Source organism: Equus przewalskii, chromosome 1 (assembly GCF_037783145.1).
Source record: "Equus przewalskii isolate Varuska chromosome 1, EquPr2, whole genome shotgun sequence".
NCBI lineage: Eukaryota > Metazoa > Chordata > Mammalia > Perissodactyla > Equidae > Equus > Equus przewalskii.
The window spans coordinates 149393304-149406191 of NC_091831.1; the positions used below are offsets into that span (position 1 = coordinate 149393304).

At 42.5% G+C, this 12888-nt stretch overlaps 1 long non-coding RNA gene across 1 annotated transcript; it reads right to left on the bottom strand.

The window, feature by feature from the left end:
* Nucleotides 1-2013: 2013 nt before the first annotated feature.
* LOC139084143 (uncharacterized) lies at nucleotides 2014-12534 on the bottom strand. Its single transcript, XR_011541497.1, has 5 exons — nucleotides 12349-12534; nucleotides 10472-10642; nucleotides 10111-10174; nucleotides 5204-5285; nucleotides 2014-3719 (listed from the first exon to the last, which is right to left on the bottom strand). It is a non-coding gene; the product is annotated as an uncharacterized lncRNA (long non-coding RNA).
* Nucleotides 12535-12888: the final 354 nt, after the last annotated feature.

The following is a 12888-nucleotide window of genomic DNA, read 5'->3' on the forward strand; positions in this document are numbered from 1 at the left end:
GCAAATATTCTCTGCCAGTCTGTAGCTTGTCTTTTTATCCCCTTAAAGAGAATCTTTTGCAGTGTAAATGTTTTTAATTTTGATGACATCTAATTTATTAATTTTTCTCTTGTGTGCTGTACCTTTGGTGTCATATCTAAGAACCCTTCACCTTGCCCCAGGTCCTGAAGATTTTATTGTTTTCCTCAAAAAGGCTTACAGTTTTGTTTTCCATTTAAGTCGATGGGATCCATTTTGAATTAATTTTCATATGTGATGTGAGGTTCACTTTAGCTTACATTTGGTCCCGACACAGTTTGTTGGAAAAACTATCCAGCCTTCTTTGAACTGCTTTTGCACCATTGTAAAAAAAATCAATCAAATCATTGTAAATGAAATCAACCAAATTTCTTCGTTCTCTATATTGTTCTGTTGATCTGTGTGTCTGTTAATTTACCACTAGCAATCAGCAATTATTAAGTTATGTAACTATTAGTATTAAGATTACTATAGCTATATAGTTAAGTCTTAATATTAGGTACAATGATTTCTCCTACCTAATGCTTTTTTTTCCATAATTGGTTTAGCCATTCTTGTTTCTTTTTCTTCTCACATAAATTTTATAATAAGGTTTTCTATGCCTACAAAAAAACTTGCTGAGATTTTGATAGGAATTGCATGACATATATAGAACAATTTGGGGGGAATGGACTTCTTTACTACACTGAGTTTTCCAATCCATGATCACGGTGTATCTTTCCACTGATTTAGATCTTTGCTTTCTTTCACCAGAATTTTGTAAATTTCAGCTTATGGAGCCTGTACATGTTTTGTTAGATAAGTTACTAATCTTTATGATGGTTTTTCATGCAAAAATCGATAACTGATATCAAAAGCAGGAAATTGACATAAGCACCTTGTGGCCTTTGACAAGATTACCAGAGCCAAACACGGCTCAGCTCTATGGGCCAATACATTCCAGTTTCCCAGCAAGTCAATCAGAGGGAAAAGTGAAGACAACTGTAAATCATAGGGGCAGTAGTGGCGGAGAGGGTGAACCGGTGGGACCCAGCCCCGCTGGAAGCCTGAACGGAAAGAATCTCAAGGCTTATACCAGGCTTCCAGGAAAAAGGCAGGACTTTATCGCTAAGACTAAACTTAGTCTAGAACTTTCAAACTAGAATTTAGATTTCCCCTGTGATAAAATCTGTACATTAAAATTTTTCTTTAGATTTCTGCTCAAGATGGTAAAATGAGCATGTTCCAAATCTCCTTGGCACTTTTTTTTTTTTAAAAAAGATTTTACTTTTCTTTTTTCTCCCCAAAGCCCCATGGTACATAGTTGTGTACTTTTTAGTTGTGGGTCCTTCTACTTGTGGCATGTGGGATGCCGCCTCAACACAGTTTGATGAGCGGTGCCATGTCCCCGCTCAGGATTCCATCCTGGGAAACCCCGGGCTGGCGAAGTAGAGTGCACAAACTTAAACACTCAGCCATGGGGCCAGCCCCTCCTTGGCTCTTAAAGGGAAAGGTTTATATAAAACCTATGTTTTGCGGCTGACCCAGTAGCATAGTGGTTAAGTCTGTGCACTCTGCTTTGGAGCCCCTGGGGTTCACAGCTTCCCATCCCGGGTGTGGACATAGCACCACTCATCAAGCCACACTGTGATGGCATCCCACATAAAATAGAGGAAGATTGACACAGATGTTAGCTCAGTGACAATCTTCCTCAAGCAAAAAGAGGAAGATTGGCAACAGATGCTAGCTCAGGGACAATCTTCCTCACAAAAAACAAGAACAACAACAAAAAACATGTTTATGCAGACTAAGTGTGGGTGGGGTTGTCCTCATGTCTGTGACTATAACTGCACAAGGGACATTTGATTGGGACTCAACTACTCCCACAATAAGTTAGCACTAGTGATGTTATATTTTTCCTTGTCATGTTGATATAGCTGCTCTCTTACCTGTTTTTACCTTGTTTCTCATCTTTAAAAAAGACAGAAAGAAAAAAACCAAAAAAACTTGTTCGACTTTTTTTTTTTCTTTTGGGTAAACACAGTTCCATACAGAAACAAGAGGATGAGATCCAATGATCTGGAACTAACAGAAACCTATAGTGGGGAACAGAGGCTAAAGGCAATTGGCTCATGGCAAACAGATATATATACAAATAGTAGAGGCTGAGCTTCAAAGATCATTTGGTGATGAAGGTGTTGCTTGCTCATCCCTCAAAAGGCAGAACACCTGAACTGGGCTTCCCAGATGAAGCTGAGATCAGTGTTTACAGCTTCTGACTGTCAGTAGACATGAAAAAATTCCACTAACTACCCATCATTGGATCCTGCTTGCCTGTGGTCCTGGGATGAAACAAGACATCTGGATGAGAATGGGAGCCAGGCCCTGCTGCCTCTAGCCATAGCCCTCAATGCAGTACTACCAGAGGTGGCTGGGAGTAAGATACTCCATCCTGGCTTGGTGGTGCACACCTGGAGTACCAGGGTAAAGTAACCAACCCTGAAACCACTTGATGTGGAGCAGAATCTACCAGAAAATGGCTCCCAAGAAGATAAGGTTTCAAACAAGAATTATAAAATACATAAGGATATTTTCTGTCATGAGAATATTTGGCAGACACAATAATCTATAGATTCCACAAATCAGGAACTAGAAATCTAGAATCTATAGATTCCACACATGAGGAACTAGAAAAAATGGTGCAGTAGGAAAATGTGTTAAAATAAGTACTTTGGAATCATCAAGTAAGTCAAAGAGGGAAAGAGAACAAAGGATTCTTTATCAAGAACAGTAAGGTATTAAAAATATTCATCTAGAAAACTTGGAAAATGTACTCCTTGAAATGAAAATTGTAGCTGATAAGCTAAACTGTAGACTTGACATCTGGGCCAAGACTAGGATGAGGCAAGGGAGGTACCCAGGGTGCACACTTTAAGGAGGCACTCGCTGTCAGATGTAGACCCTGAACTTGCACAAGCCCAGGAGTGTATGAATGCCTGCTTCAATTGTGCACCCTGGGCACAGTGCCGGCTCACCCTTGTCCCAGCTCTGGTAGACATGGCTGCAGAAAAAGTTAAGAATTGGAAGATAAAACTGAAGGAATGACCTAGAAGGCAGATAAAGAGGTTTAAAATATGAAAAGTTGAGAGATATGGAGGAAAGCTCCAAAAAATGTCATAAGAACTCCAGAAGGAGAGGCTAAAAAGAATAGCGAAGAAGAAATATTAAGAGAAATAACCTGAAAATTTTACAGAATTAAAGATGTTAATCCTTCAATTAAAATAGTTTTGTCTTTATAAATGAGATTTTAAACAATTTATTATTCTTTGCTGAAAAGATGAAGGGCCCAAATTCCTGATTGTCCCCTGACTTAGGTCAGTCTATTGGGTTGTAAAAGTCTATTTAATCTAAGGGCATTGACACATTAGAGAGGATTATGGATGGCACAGAGGGATTACGTTCCTCAGTTTTACTTGTCGGCTGGTAAACACTCCACAATCTGTTTCCAGAATTCAGTTCCTTCGGAGCAGCAGTGGCATGACAGGGACTCCATTGTCTCATCACTCCTTGAGGGAGGTGGGAGTCTTTTGTTTGCAAAGAGCAGTTTGGAGTTAGGCTGGATGCGTGTTTGGGAACAACTCCATCAACAGGTCTTTCTTCCTCGCAACTGCATCTGAACTGTTTTCAGCCCCTTGTGCCTCTGTTCTTGTCATCTGCCTCCTCTGGAAAGGGAAATGTGTTGTGCTTGTCAGATTGCAACACTAATAGCACAAATCGTTTGGTCGGGAGAGTACCACTTCAGTCCTTAAAGCTGTTTGCTTTTCTTTGCTCTTTATCACAACTAAATATGTAGCCACAGCAGGAAGCCTGACCATTTTGGCCTAGCCAATGCACAATGAAAGAAAGAGATGGGCCATTGCTTGTTTCTGTGCTTACTTTAGACTTCATGCCAATTTAGGAGTAGTAATGGGTGCAAAGTTTACTTCCCTTGTTAGTGAGTTCTTTGCCAGATGGGTGGCAGAGTGAAAAAAGGCTCAAGTCATGAGGAATTGTGGGGCAGGTGGAAATCCCTAGCACATAGGTGAGGGAAAATTTTGAATAAACAATTTGAGTTAGCCTTGCAAGGGCTCTTTGTTTATTTCGAGGTAATTAAAATGTTCTGGGTTTGGAAGAGAAATAATGCTTTGGGAATTACTCATTTGGTGTTTTTAAATTAGGGGTTTGGCATCTCTCTCCAAGAGTGAGTAATTTCTTTTGTGGTGTCTGTGTGCAGATAACACAACAATCAAAATAATCCGGAGCCTGCACTTGAAACGTGCCTGGGAAGAATCGAAGAATGCTGCATTGTGAATTGGGGCTCAGGAGATGCTTAGTCAAAAATGTTACATGGAAAACATAGACACTAAATTAGGATACTGAAGGCCTGGATCAACGTGTATGTGTGTGTGCATGTATTTGCATGAAAGAAGGACAAAGAGACCGAGAGATAAGAGACAGAGATTAAGAAACAGAAACAAAGAGATAGGGAGACCAAAAGACAGGGAGACAGAGACAAAACCAGATTACTCTTGGGAGTTCTATTGAAAATCAGGAAACTGAACTAGGTGAGAGAAAAATTGCCTGGTCATCATCAAAGCACAAATATAAGACGTAAATAAAGATCATTCACCAGGTACCAGATGCAGTATAGAATGTGAGAGCTATACAAAGGCATGGCCCCTTTCTAAGCAGGAGGAATGGGGTATGGAGAGAAGTGAAGTTGGTTGTATTTGTGCAACACGGTAGCACAAGATTAGAGGGGAACACATTGCAAGGTCAACTAAGATCAACTACCTTTTCCAGTTCGAACTCAAGAGCTGGCTTATGCAATCTAGGGTGCTTGTTGTGGGGGCTTGGATGAGCATCATCTTGGTGCACTGGTGTGGTCTGAGGAGCCTCAAAGTAACTTAGAGATAAACATCTTTCCAAATGTTCATCTTTCTAACTCATGCCATCTCAAATAGAAAATAGAAAATGCCAACTAAGGAATACCCTCATTTTGGACTTACTTAATACAAAAATAGTATTTATATTAGGATCAAACTTTAGCATTTCACAAATCACTTTCACTTATAGCATCTGGTTACATCTTCAAGACAAGTCTGTGCTGGGGAGATATTGTTTCATAGGCGAAGACGCTGAAGCACAGAGATGTTGAAATACTCACCCGAGGCTACAGAGCTAGGCAATGGCTAAGCAGGCATGAATTCAAGTTCAATGTTCTTCCACTGTGCCATGTGTCTGATTGCCTGCCATATGAAATGATATTTATGATTTTGCATTTTGTTCAATTTTCCTATTACAATTATGTTAACAAAAGAATGCTAGTGTCCAGGCTTATAGAAAATTACCATATCTATATTTTCTGCTGGAAGTTGATGGAAATCCATAATAAACTTTTTTTTAGGCACAACTTTTTACGGAAGACCAAGAAGTTTGGTGACCTTATGTGTTAAAAATTATTGCTGCATTAATCATTTCAACATAATAGATTTTAGGAAGGATTTTTTGAGTTCCATTTAAGATAATTTCTTCTTAGTGTTGAATGAATTGGTTTGACTTCCTGTCAAACTCCATCCAACCAGGAGCAGAATGACCAGTTCCCTGGCCAAGCACAGAGCGAGAGGCTGGGTGTGGCTTGTCTCCAGCTCCTTGCCGTAGTTGGAGGGAACACGGTCAGGACGCAATCTGAGAAGAGCACACCACATGTTTTCACCTTAAGAAGGCTAGTTTGGGAATTAGAAACAGTCTCATTCCATTTGAAACTTTCAGCTCCATAACCTGAAATTTTCCATTTGAGACTCAGAAACAGAGGTTTTAATGGTCAGAGGCAACTTAAGAGAGGTGTAGCCACTTTCAACGTGGGCCTACACTGCGCGTCTTAAAGATGGAAATAATGGGTGAAAGGCTGAGTAGGTGATTAAAGATAAGATTGGCCTCTTGTTTGACACTGCAAATTAAATTCCTCATATATTTATCTCATGGGTGTTTGTTTCATATTAATCGATGTTGATGATAAATGAGATTGGACCATTGTTTTTCCCTTGGATTCAGGCAGATATTTTTGGGTAAATGGCTCTCAAAGAACCAATCTAACTATTTGAGTTTCCTATGAATAAAGCGTTGGCAGAGCCATCGCTAACCCTGGCATTCAAGTCCCCTAAAACCATTGTGCTTGGAGACTTCTTAAAAGAGGAGATTTCAGAAAGTTGGTAAATTCCATGTATCAGAGGAATCTGCATGCACAATCTCAAGACAGATGTATGAATGTTAAGGCGTCTTAGGTCTGTCTTACCAGAAGGCTAAATCAGGAGGACTAAGTTCATGCTTTTCAATTCAATAAATATTAATACAGTATCAATTGTGTATCTGGATCTCTGCTAGGTGATTTGACATTCTATTATCTTATAGGTGTTTAGAATGGCGTTCTTGCCTCCATTGCACAGAGTGAGGACAAGGAAGCTCAGAGTCAGGCCCTTTGTGACAGCTTACAGGTGGCAGAGGCAGGATTCCTTCAGACATGAAGCCATCACACTCTCTGTGACACCCCTGTGGGCACACAAGTCAGCGGACTCCACACGGTCTGAGGCCAAACGAGCTGTATATGACTAGAGGATCTTTGCTTCTTCCAACGTTATTTTTCTAGAAGGCTGGAGAGGAAGTATCCCTAGCACTTAAATATCATGGCATTGGTTTTCTAAAAAGCAGGCTTCTGGGGCAAGGCCGGGGAGAGTGGTCGGCAGATCCTTACCTTTCTTATAGGGGAGGAATTGAAGTCACTACAAAGGATAATCTAAAATGCTCCCAAGGGATGCTTCCAGCGGCAAAATGGAATTGTAGGTTATCCGACTCATTTATCCTAGCGGAAAACTGAATGGAGAGGCATTTCACAGAGCTGGTTCAGGGTATGGAAAAACTTAGCATGGAATTTAAATAGCCAAAGAAGGGGAAGAAAGAGGCAACTCTGGGAGGAAAAGCCCAAGAAACAAAAAAGCAATCAGAACATGCTCCTGGCTCACCAATGAACTACGTTTACAGCATCGTAAGAATAATTGTGATACAATTATACTAGGAAGATGGGAGAAGGAGGGTGGGCGTAGTTATAGCGATGAGGAGGCCAGGTTGGGGATGTTTCATGCAGAGGCCCTGGACCATGAGTATAGTTTCTGGGTAAAATTTCACCCCTGAAGAGCCAACAGCCCAGTCTCTAGATGGTTCAGGAGAACTATTCTATTTTGCTTTTTAATACTTGAGGCCATTCAATCCTTATAATGACCTGTAATGCTAAACCTGTATTCCCATACTAGAAAAATGCCTCTAATTTCTTCACACCCTCAGTTTTAGAAAAGTCACCAAAGAGATCTTTCTATAAGATTTTTTGTTTGTTTATAGAAGAATATTAGGTCTTTCATTAGCGAAATGGTTAAAAACTCCATTTTTACAAATGTGCTGGTCGTGACCAACTTTTCTTCACGGAAATTTGAATCCTGAAGCAATCAGCCTGGAATTGCACAAGGAGTTGCCTCTGTGTAGGCAGGTCCCTTCCTCTCTCTAGGTCTCAGTTTTCTCATTTGTGAAATGGAGTTGAACTAAAAAATCTTTATGGTTCCTTCCAACACCACAATTTACGATGGCAGAAATGGAGACCCTCATGTTTCTGCAGGCCTGGCCCCATGACCTCAGTGCTGACAGGGTTTCCTGGTCCCCTGGGAATGTCCCCCTTAGGTTCAGGGCTGGGCTTGCCTCTGTGGGAGTGCGCTCCAGCTCTGGCCCTTAGCCAGACGAGGACAGGGATTCCTTAGCGAGCTTCTGAGGATGAGGGTCCCAAGGAGCTGGAGCTGGGTTTCTACCACAGATGCGAATTGCATGAGGGAGGCTTGTGTCCCAGCAGGCCGACTTCCAGCAACAGTTTTCTGGGGAAACGGTCTTTATTGTTAGCAGGAAAAACAGGCTAATAGTAATCTTACATGTTCACACTTGGCCCTCCATCTGGACAAGTGAGTAATCCGACTTGCAGAGAGTGTGTTTACAGAAAACAGCCAATGCAGAGTCTTTGGAGCCAAAGATAAACACAAAATGGCAAAAGGCAAAGCTTGTCAGAATCCCCTTGTCAAGCCAGGGGCCAACTGATGCTGCTGAGAATGCTTCTGCCTACCAAGCTGGGCACCTGGTGGTTTCCCATGCAAACTCTTTAATTCCCTGCATCCCACCAAAGGCTTGAAGAAGCCATGTGGTCCACGGGTATCTACACTCTGGTGCTGTACTGATCCCAGACCCTCTAACCTCGCATCATTTGTACTCTGGCTAATTTTGGTACTTCTTCCAAGCTGTTTAACCAGATGGGAGGGCTCCCTCTGGCACTGTGACCTGAGGCCTGGGAGAGCCAAGTTTGTCTCAGTTGTGGCATTGCCTTGTTACAGATGCTCGCGGGCTGGTGTTTTGATTTGCAGGGCCAGCCATGGGAGGTAGGAGGAGACACATGAGCCTGAGAGACAGTGGGTAGGACACTCCTACCCGCTATTCTGGGACCAGCTGTCCTGGCTAAAGACTGAAATGAAGCTCTTCTAATTTTCCTTTTTAGCTTTCATGTTTATCCCCATTGTCCCCTCCTTATCCTTTCTGTACTTCACCAAAATAGGACTACTTCCTGTCCCCAAATGCCCCCAGCATTTTCCTGTGTCTGTGCCTTTGCTTAGGCAGCCTCTGCACCTGGAATGCCTGTGCTTTCTTCTTCAGCTGTCAACCTCTCTGATTCCTTCCAAATATTAACTCTTCAGGAGGTTTTTACAACCCATCCTTTCCCCAGTGAGAAGCCATGACTCTTTCCTCTGTACGCCTTTATGTAGCCTTAACTTTAGCGCGTCTGGAGTCAGTGCTTTTGTCAGCAGCCAGCCTAATGTCTTGCCTCTCTCCACTCATTCCCTCACTGGCTTCCAGCAGTCCTTCAAAAGGACCACATTAACTTTGACGATTTGTGAAAAGTCTTTTACTTTACACATGTGGTTCCATCCTACCTAGAATGTTCTACTCCCTCACCATCCCCACCACACCCCTTTGCCTAGGAAATGGCTACTCATCTTTCAAGTGTCAGTTTCAACATCACTTTATCAGGAGAGCCTCCTTGAACCCCCAAACTAGCGTCTGTCCATCTGTTATGTGCTCTCATAGGACCCTGAGTTTCCCTTCATAGCATTTATCTCTGTTTTAGTGAATTATTTAATTCTAAGCTTATTTGCTTGATGACTACCTCCCAGGCTAGAATAAAAACTTTATAAAGATAGTACTATATCTTTCATGGTCTTACCTGAATCCTTAGTTCCCAGTGTGGGGTTTAGCATGCAGTAGATGGTCAATAAATGTTTGCTGAATTTATGGATGTATGAATTGTATTTCCTGTACCTGAGTCTGAGTTCCTTTTCAAGTGACTAACCTCTGCTTCCAGGGCCAGGGATGGGGGCTCTGGTTGAACATGACATGTTTTTGTGTGTGTGGTAAAGTGCACGTAACACAAAAATTACCATTTTAACCATTTTAAGTGTACATTCAGTGGCATTAAATACATTTGCATTGTTGTGCAACCAGATTTTTGCAGCCAGATCTGTACGTGAGAAAAGCTGGAAGCAAAGGAGAATCAGGGTGCAAAGTAAAAAGAGAGCTTTGGGAATTAAGGAAGAAATGGAAAAATGCAAGTCAAGTCTGCAGAGGTTGGTGGTGCATAAGAAAATCTAGATCTTCTGAAAGGAACTTGAAGTGAGGTCAGAGAGCAGGTGGGTTCCAGAAACATCCAGAGGGGCTGGCGTGGTAGTGGGGAGCCTTGTGTGGGCTCGTTGTAACAGAGTTCATGGCGGAGGTGTTGGCATGCTGAAGCAGCTGGGACACCAGGGACCATGTCTTATTCGTTCCTCTACATGTGGAATCTCCCAAACATTTGGCAACTGAGAAGGCATGTAAATTGTTATGTTAAATTGAACTTGTGGTTCGTGGTAATGGCAGAGGGTGGGGTGGATATTCAGGCCTCCTTGGGCCACCGGTAAAGAGGGTCTAGAATGATCAGTTGCCTCTCCTTTCACTCACCTCAAAAACTTTGGCAGCAGAATCCCTGCAGGGTCTTTCAGCTTCTTAAAAGTTCAGATAGTACCTATGCAGAGGGAATTGAGAGGGTGTTGAGGACAGAAACCAGATTTGCCAAATGCCCAATCTTTACCCAAGGAGTGGGTCAGCCAGGGAAGCAGGAAGCAAATGGACGCCTGTGTCCTTTTACTAACCTCTGGCAAATCTGACAGTCTGTGAACCTCCTTGTCCCCTTCCCCCACCCGCTCTGCTGAACCTGGGTGCTGCAGGAGTTGTGCTCAACGAAAGACCTCTTCGTAACCTCCGACAGGGTTTACTTTCTGTCCTTCAACTCCATTCACATCATTGATGGACTTGGACTCACTTGCCAAAACCTTAGTATGGAAAGGGCCTGTCCTTTCTCTGACACTGGGAGCACAGAGCGGGCAGTGAATGTCTCTTCGAGGAGGCAGGGAAGGGAACGGCCATCATCCTTCAGCCACTCCCTCTCTCTAGGTGGAAAAGCTGCCACAGCTGGAGGCAGAGTCAAGATCCTCTGAAAGAAAGGAAAAAGGGGGACATTTCAGGCAACAGATGTTGGAGATAAGCATGTGAAGATGGGAATTAGCATGCGTATTATAGGGCTGTGAGGACACGAGCCTGAGGGGTACAGAAGAAGCAGGTGGCAAAGCAGTGAGGAAATGGGGTTAACTGTGGCCAGACGATGAAGGACTGTGAAAGCTAAGCAGAGAGAGAGAGGTTTGATGCAGCCAGTTAGAAGGAGACTTTGAAAGTTTCCAGGAGTTTATTAAACAGTTTTTTATGAATGCTATTATATTTAAGACACTAATGTAGGCTCTGGGGAGACAACGGTAGGTGAGCCTGCCTTTAAAGAGTGTACAGCCTAGAGAGGGAGACAAGTGAGCACCAGGCAATTACAACGCAGTGCCTACATGAGAATGACACATTAAATTTAACCCAAAGATAAGAACAGATTAGAAAGAGGAGCATCTGAATCCTGGAGGTCTGACGTGAAGCTTTGGCAATAATTGAAACCATCAGTTATGAAGGTCTTGAGTGTGTGGTGGTGGAAATAGGAAGGAGTGGACAGAGAGAAGGTGTATTTCTAAGGAGGGATAATACCTGCATCGTAGCTTTGCACTAGTTTCCACTCTATGATATTTGAATGAATGAATGCAGAACTTTGCAATGCTGGATTTCTGAGAAGATGGCAAAAAAGAAATAGCTGTATGGTTTTGAACTTGGGTCACAGAGAGAATGGAGATATCAGTGACAGAACAAAGAAGTTGGGGAGAAGGGAAGGAAGGAGGGGGATAGAAAAGGAAGGAAAGGAAGATGTTGTATTTGGCTTAAGAAGACATGTTGAGTCTAAAATGATGGTGGAACGTCCCATAGGAAATGTCTAGTTTGTGGTTAGAGAATAAAGCAAGCAAGCAAAGAAACAAACAAGCCTTGGAAAGAGGTGCAGGAGAATGCAAGTTAGAACAGGCTGAGAGATGCTCACTTGGAGTCATTAGTCAAGTAATAATGGCATACCTCAGATTGAGTTCTCTGAGAAAGAAAAATAAAGCTATAAAAAGGAGCAGAGAGTTAAGGATCATGACTTAGAAATTACTCACGCTTTGTTCCTAATGACTGAGGTCTGCTCTAGGTCTTGCTGCTGCACTTCTTGGCCCCATGTTTCTGGGGGAGCTCTTCCCTTGGCTACGCCTTCCAAGCTCACCTACTTTCTCTTGGGGTGGCAGCTCTCACTCAAGTGTACACACAAGTAGCTGAGCCTCGCCTACTGTTTTCCAGCCTCATCTTCCCAGCAGGTGAACCTTGTCCTGGGGTCACATAGCTGTAACTAGGATCCTAATTTAAATGAGATTGAAAGCTTCTCCCCACAAATGGCCTCAGACCATGCCAATTCCAGACACCTGCATTTTACCACTACCTAGAGATTTCTACTGATGTTCTTTTCACATCAGACCAGATGGCCTGGACCCAGAAGCAGGACATATAGATAGGATCTGCCTGCCTTGAGGCACTCTCTTCCTCGTCCCATTGATCTTAACGTCCCCAACTCTGGCCCATCCTGTTTTTACCTTATGAGTCTTTCCCCACTGGCTCCCCACTAAAATGTGGCCATGGCTCCAAGCCTGGGGCAAAATGGGGAGTGTGCAGTCGTCAGGACCTTCCTTTCTCCTAGAGAGAACTGAGTCTCAACTGGGATTATATGAGCGTGCTGGATTATTTTACCTCCATTTGTTTTCTGTAGTCATCTCGGCAGCTTTTGAGGAGAACCACCTTTCCATGATGTCTCCACACAGCTTGGAACTAGTGCAAGCCTTTATGAAATTTTGTTATTTCTTTTCGACTCTTTATTACCACCGGGAAATTCATGAACGCCTGTTGAGAATGAGGTGACAATCTAATTTGGAATCCTAATTATTCTAAGGAATCATCATTCTAGAACTGAAACAAAGGAAATCATCATGGAAACTAAGAACTGATTTTTTTTAAATGATATTCTAAAAAAGAGATATAAAGCATATTTTTTTTTAGTTTCAAGTTTTCTGAATGTTCTAGCTGTTAACAGTCAGTAAACTAACCTGCAACTGTAATAGGAAGTCTTATTTGCCAATTTTATTTACAGAAAATTTTTCGAGTATTATATGTTTATCAACCCAAATTCAAAATGAAGGGTATACAGTAAGATATAGTCTTCTCACATCCCCCCCCCCCCACCCCCAGTTTCCCAGCTCCCAGGTCTCGTGCCAACCATCTTACCGTTTACAC